Below are 7156 nucleotides of genomic sequence, written 5' to 3' on the forward strand. Positions count from 1 at the left end.
GAGTTCCCTTCTCCCCAGCCTCTTGGCCTCTCAATTCCTGGTTGTCTAAGCAACTCTGTGATGACTTCAAACTTAGAACTTTGTGTTTTATCTGGCTTCTCTCATTGTTCTTAGAGGGGGTATCCTTGTACTGCCATGTGCGCAACACAACCTGTGGTAGAAACCCTGGCATGACTAACAAAAATTTTTACTCAGCTTTTCTGATTGGTATTTGCAGTGTTAAGACCCCTTTTTAATCAATAAAAGGTGATTTTATGATCTTTTAATTATAATTTGGATGAATATTGTGTTGCACAAGGTAATGGTGAACATATATTGTCTAAGTGTATAAACAAGAGTCTAGAAAACTTATACATTTCAAACATGATATATCCTCGCATTTGTAAAATTCCAATCCATGTGTATATAAAACCATTCTAGTTACAGAACTAATTTCATGAAAACAAATTTTTAGTTAAAAAGCCATATACAGACCTTCTATTTTGGGTTATTAGTATTAAAACTATATTATCATTGACAAGCTGCATTTCTATTCCAGTGTCACTTTTAATAAGCAATATTGTATCTCAATCATTACACATTTTCTATGTTGATATACAAATTATTTATTCATGCTATATTAACATGACAAAATAGGAATAATATAAGGAAATACCCACTTTGATCCCTGGCTTCTAATATGTTAATCCATTAAATCTACTTTGCCTATGCAAATGAGGTACTTTTCACAAGCTCATTCACAAAACTTGGGAGTCCCAGAAAAGTGATAATGGGGAAATCAATCAGATTTTCAAGCCAATTAGATCTGAACCTGAAATTTGGAGGTTAGGCACTAGTAGAAAAAGATTGTTGATTCAGCCAGTAGCAAAGTCCTATTGCCTTTGTTTGAAAAATATTGATTGAAGTTGATTGATGGACTTCATGGATGGAAAGAGAAACAGATTACGGGAACTGGACAGGTCTACTCATGAAGCTAGGCTCATTCATTAGTAAGATGTAAATTAAGTTGCACTGTTTATATATGCTGCCTGTTTTTTTTGTTTTTCTTTTTTAAAGAAGATGTTGAGGGTAGGAATTTATTAATTAATTAATTTATTTTTGCAGTGCTGGGTTTTCGTTTCTGTGTGAGGGCTTTCTCTAGTTGTGGCAAGCGGGGGCCACTCTTCATCGCGGTGCGCGGGCCTCTCACTTTCACGGCCTCTCTTGTTGCGGGGCACAGGCTCAGTAGTTGTGGCTCACGGGCCTAGTTGCTCTGCGGCATGTGGGATCCTCCCAGACCAGGGCTCGAACCCGTGTCCCCTGCATTAGCAGGCAGATTCTCAACCACTGTGCCACCAGGGAAGCCCCTGGTTTGATTCAAATATATTTCTAATATTTTTTTTCTGAGTCTTTCCATTTACACTACACTGGAAAAATTTATGCTGAGGTATTACTTATATGTCTAGAAAATAGAGGAGAGGGGTTAACTGTGCATTCATTTGTCCCTTTAAGCCAGTTAAATACTACCCCGGGGAGCTGTTCATTCATCAACACACATCTCATTTTGCCATTTCATTTGACATCACTGGGGAAAGTGTAAGCAATTTAACTTATTCATATATTAGCTGCCATGACATCGGGAGTAAAGACGACATATCATCATTACTCTTTATGTACCAAATCAACCAATATCCATATATTATGGAGCATCTACTATGCACAGAACACTGTGCAGACACGGGGGACAATAAAAAGTGACATTGAGGGCTTCCCTGGTGGTGCAGTGGTTGAGAGTCCGCCTGCCGATGCAGCGGACACGGGTTCGTGCCCCGGTCCGGGAAGATCCCACGTGCCGCGGAGCGGGTGGGCCCGTGAGCCATGGCCGCTGAGCTTGCGCGTCCGGAGCCTGTGCTCCGCAACGGGAGAGGCCGCAGTGGCGAGAGGCCCGCGGACCGCCAAAAAAAAAAAAAAGTGACACTGAAAGTGGGCTGTGTTTAGTAGGGACCCATGCACGCCTGATACTCTCTTCAAAACCCCATCTCGGCACTTAAGGAAATGAGAACCTAAAATCCAGATTGGAATCTTCAGTTTTATGTATCCTTTCTCCCCAACATATGGTGTCATTCTCCACCACCAAGGAGAAGCAGGGGCCGGAGGCCATTAACTTCAATTCTGTCTAAACCACACTGTCCATTTCTTGTGCCTCATTTGTGCATTGAAAGCCTGACCACAAGAGGATGTTTAGAGAAGTGGCAGGAATGATATTCTCATCATAAGTGGTAAAAGGGGTTTTATAAGATGCTTTCACTTTGTAAACAGGTATGTATGTGATGGAGCTTACAGAGCATTCCTGAGTTAAGTCCACCCCTGTGATTGCTGCTTTGTTTAAATTTCCACTCCACCATGTGGGGAAGAATGGCCTCCTGTTTACGAAAGCTACTTTAGCTATTGTAAAATCCTGGTCTGACTGAGCGATTTGGCAAAAAATGAGAAACACCAGAGAACGAGTTTACTGGGTAGTTAGGAGGGGAGTCTTCCCATCTCACGCATCTTATAGCATCTCTAACTTCAGAGCGCCTTAGGCAAAAGCACTGGAGAGGTGGGGGAATGGAATCTGGTAGCAGCTTTTCCTTTTAATGCCTGCACAAGGCTTAATGGCATCCCAGACCATCCTCTACCTTTACTGTTCCCTCAATACTTACCCTCAAACTATGCTCTATCTCTGGGCACACCTAGGAGAGGGTTCTGGCTCTCTCCTAGAGACTGGAGCTGCAAGGACTTAACCCATAGAGATGCTCTTGACCATGTGGATGTCTGGGAAGAGACAATGGCCTGGAAAAGGAGCCAAGCAAAGGCCAAGTGGCTGCTGAGTTTGGAGACGGTTGAGAGTCTGAGATGACACATCCGACAAGTGCAGTTTGCGTGAATTTAGATTTCTTCTTTATTAATTCAAGTTTCTGGCGGATGACCAGCAAAGAGTAAAAGTTCGAGGAGCACAGACAGAGGACAAGCTAGTTGGTGAAGTTTCTGTGGCAGATGAGAGATGCAACATAGTTTAAGTTCAAATATTTACCAATCATTTAATTTAATAAACACTTGAATAAAGCTTAACTGGTGCCATGCTCTGTTCTAAGCAATCCCCAAATATTGACTAATAGCAACTTTAGGAGATCAGTTCAGTTATGACTTCTATTTATAGGGAGGAAACTGGTGAATTAAAAAGTTCAGTAGCTTCTCCAAGGCACATGGGTAGAAAGTTGCAGAGGCAGAATTTGAACTGGGCAGAGTGCCGTGTGCTCTGAATCATTATGCAATGGACCAAGGAGAGCCACTTAACCAAAAGTTAGGGGATGGATCTTGAGTTCAAGGAGAACAGAGACTGTTTCTCCAGGACTCACCATTCTGGGCGAATTAGCTCCGCTTTGGGCTTGGGAATGGGAAAAGGCTGGAATTCCGAAAGGGAATTGTCAAGCATCAGAATGAGAGGGAGGAAGGTTGAAATCAGTGGTGCCTGAAAAGGGGGTCCATTCAATATGAAACTGAATACCTATCACTTATGTAATTTGCACAGACCATGAGCCCCTAACATTTTGACCTTGGGCTGATCTCAGAGTAGCTCTTCTGGGAGGAACACAGCAAGACAAGTGGAATTAAAGAGTAAAAACACTTTAAACCAAAAATGTGCAATCTGGGAAAGAAATACCCCTCAGTGACCTAGAAGAGAAGCAGTGAGGCAGGAGCAGTGATGGGCATTCGGGACTTCTCAGGGTCCCTTCTGGGGTGCACTTCTTATCAGCTGACTTGCCCCCAGATTTTTCTCACCTGTCCATGCTTCCCTACTGCCTCGTCCATTCAAACTACTCTTCTAGCTACTATGGCTTCTCCCTGGTCAACCACCACTCATCCACCTCTCCAACCCTTGAGAACCTTCTCTCATATCCACACAGCCTGAACTTAGCCTCCATGCCACCATGTCTACTTTTTAGGTATGGATACTTAAACTTGCCTTTTCTAATTTGTTACCTTAGGAAGACAGGAATTAAACTAAATCTACTGAATAAAAAGAACAAATACATGGCAGTTGGGTGAGTAAATAATAACAACAAAACAACAATGTCATTTATATTATCATTATTACTATTACTGTTGCCATTATTATTATTTAATAGCTACGTTTATGAACACTCCCTAAAAATTGTCAGATCCATCACAGTTAACCTTTGTAATAACCTTGGATGATAGGCACACTCCCCATATTACAGATGAGGAAACTGAAGCTTAAAGAATTTAAATAACTCATCGGGGTGGTAAGTGGATAAACCAGGATTTAAACTCAGATACATCTTATTTAAAAACGTTTGGTCTCAATCAATACGTTATGTTAGTTCAGATATGAATTTAATTGTAAGAATATATGCCCAGGAGACATTTGTTGTTAAGGGAATTTAATATTTTTATGTGTATGAACCTAATTTTCACCATTGCTAAAATGATGATGGGAATTATTTAGATTCAAATTAAACACCTCTTGGAACTATAAAGTGTAAATAATTACACCATACTAAGACAGTGGATTGATAATGGCTATGAAAGGCAGATAATGAAAGTTCATATACTTCTGACTCACATCTACATCTATCATCATTAAGTTACAACTTGCCTGAGTGAACTGGCAAGTCATTCATAACCAGCCAATTAATACTCTGTAAATCCTTGTGCAGTCCATACACCCCAAGTACTACTGTAGACAAAACAGACAAATAACAAATTTTAATGGCGTATGAGACTAAGAATGAGCAGTCAGTGAGTTGGGGGAAGAGGAGGGAGATCAAACTTACAAAAAGGGGGGTTTCCTAACCAGCTTGTTTAGTAAACTAGTCAAAACTTTGGAAAGAAAGGGGCAACTGGTTTAACTAATTCATAAGAAAATTTTGAGATATTTTCAGTTATTATCTGATTTAATAAATGAGAAATTCTCAACTTCGTAGTTTTCTTGCCAGTAATTGATACTAATTGACTCTGAAGAGCTCCACTGATCACTGTATAGTTTGCCTTCTCCTCTAATTTAGAAAGTTCTTTGGATGATTCTGTTTCAACTCAAAATTTGCATATCCCATGATTTTTGTTTTTATTTATTTATTCTTTAGATTTCAAGAGTAAGAATTCTATCGCTCAAAGTAGAAACTTATAAAATCCAATGGGGATTTTAAGAAAAACGATTTATATCCATACCTTTAATTTTCTGGAGCAGAACTTGAAGTCTTTATTCAGTACTTTTCAGAGACCTCGTGCCAAAGGTCATTTACCTGCGTTCAGCCCAGCTCTCTTACTGGTGAATCACTTACCAATAAACTTGACTTCCTTAACCAAAGGCTGAGACATATCAGATATAGGCTCCAGAAATCAGCAACAGCAAATAAGCCATAACTGCTTGCTTCCGTAGTTTGCCAAACTGAACCAAATCTAGCAAAGCCCCTGCTTCCCTGGTAACAACCATTTTTGCTTGCCACTTTTCTCCTATCTCTCCTCTTTTGAGTTGTGTAAAATGCCTTTCAAAACAGAAATTCGTTTTCAAATTGTTTTCTGCCAAATCCAGTAAAGCTAACAAATCTTGACTGACGCCTGCTAAGGACAAATGGTAAGAGTAGCATGTGAATCTGAAGATTTTCAAAAAGAGATTTCTCAATTAGCATGTGGTCCTCTTTTCTTCCAGCAGGTAGTAAAAAGAGAAACATCTAACAGGGTGGGTTCATATCTCACCAAATATCAAGCAGACCAAAATTACTTGTTAGAATCTCTCGGCTTCCCTTGAAGTATGGGAGAGATCTTGTAAGTTTCCCTCCTGTGCACAGGAGAGAAAACGCTCTTTTTCCCAGGGACAAGTGAAGGCCCCGGTGAATGTGGTTTTGCTCAGGGCTCACTCTGGGGCAGGCAGGCGGCCAGCCATCGTGTAAGGCACAGTGGATGTGCAGAGTGCCGTTGAAGCATGCACCGAAGAGACAGGGACAGATCTGGAAGCTGCATGTGGAACGTTAGTCCCTGCAATTCTAAACTCTGTTTATTTGATTCTTAAAATCCTCTTCTGAAAATGTGGTGAGTCATTGGCTCTGATCTTGGCTTGTCTGCTGGTATTCTGTGAAGCTGCTTCAATCATGGAGGAGCAAAGGAATAAGTGCCATTTTGGTTTTAATTAAATTTTGAAAAAGATTCAGCCATATCCTGCCTCTTCCTTCCATCAGGGATCCTGCAATTATTAAATTAGGCTGGTGGTGTCTACTTTCAGAATCTTGAATTTTTACCAACAGATAATTTCTCTTTTCTGTTGTTGGATATTTTCTTGGTGCATTTTACGGCTGTCATCTTTGGCAGAGCTAATCTGGTTTTCTTCAGCCACAGTTCTGCTCGTTAATCCATTTATGGATTTTTACATAGTTTCTCCTTGGATGGTGGGTGAGTGTATTACCTCGGAGGTTTTTTTTTTTTTTCCGAGCCATCTAGTAGAGCTTGTTCCTGTTTTTTTTTATGTCTATAGTATGTGTTTGAACCCCTCCTGCCTGCTAGATTTTTGAAAATTTATTTCAGGTCCTGGCTGGGATGACATTAGATGAAGATATTCACACAATGAACACATTTACAGAAAGTTGAGTATATTCAAGCTGATTTACTTACCTTTTTAAAAAAGTGATTTTTCTTTCTTGGCTTGAAATTTGTCTACACATTAAATATCTTTTTCTATGTCAAATACCCTTCTAAACACATGTATGCACACATACAAACTGAAAAATATGATACCTTTTTTTAATTCTACCAAATGTTTAAAGAATTAAGACCAATTCTTCTCAAACTCTTCTAAAAGAACAGAAGAGGAGAAATTCTATGAGGCCAGCATTACCTTGATACTAAAGCCAGACAAAGAAATCACAAGAAAACTACAGGTCCATATCCCTTATGAATAGAAATGCAAAAATCCTCAACAAAATACTAGCAAACTGATTTCAACAGCATATTAAAAGGATTATACCACTCGATTGAGTGGGATTTATCCCAGGAATACATGGGTGGTTCAACATACAAACATCAATCAAAGTAATACACCACATTAATAGAATGAAGGAAAAAAAATCCTGTGATCATCTCAATTGATGCAAACAAGCATCTGACAAAATCCAACACTCTT

The sequence above is a fragment of the Lipotes vexillifer genome, unplaced genomic scaffold (assembly GCF_000442215.2).
Source record: "Lipotes vexillifer unplaced genomic scaffold, Lipotes_vexillifer_v1.1 scaffold444, whole genome shotgun sequence".
In the NCBI taxonomy this organism is placed as follows: Eukaryota; Metazoa; Chordata; class Mammalia; order Artiodactyla; family Lipotidae; genus Lipotes; species Lipotes vexillifer.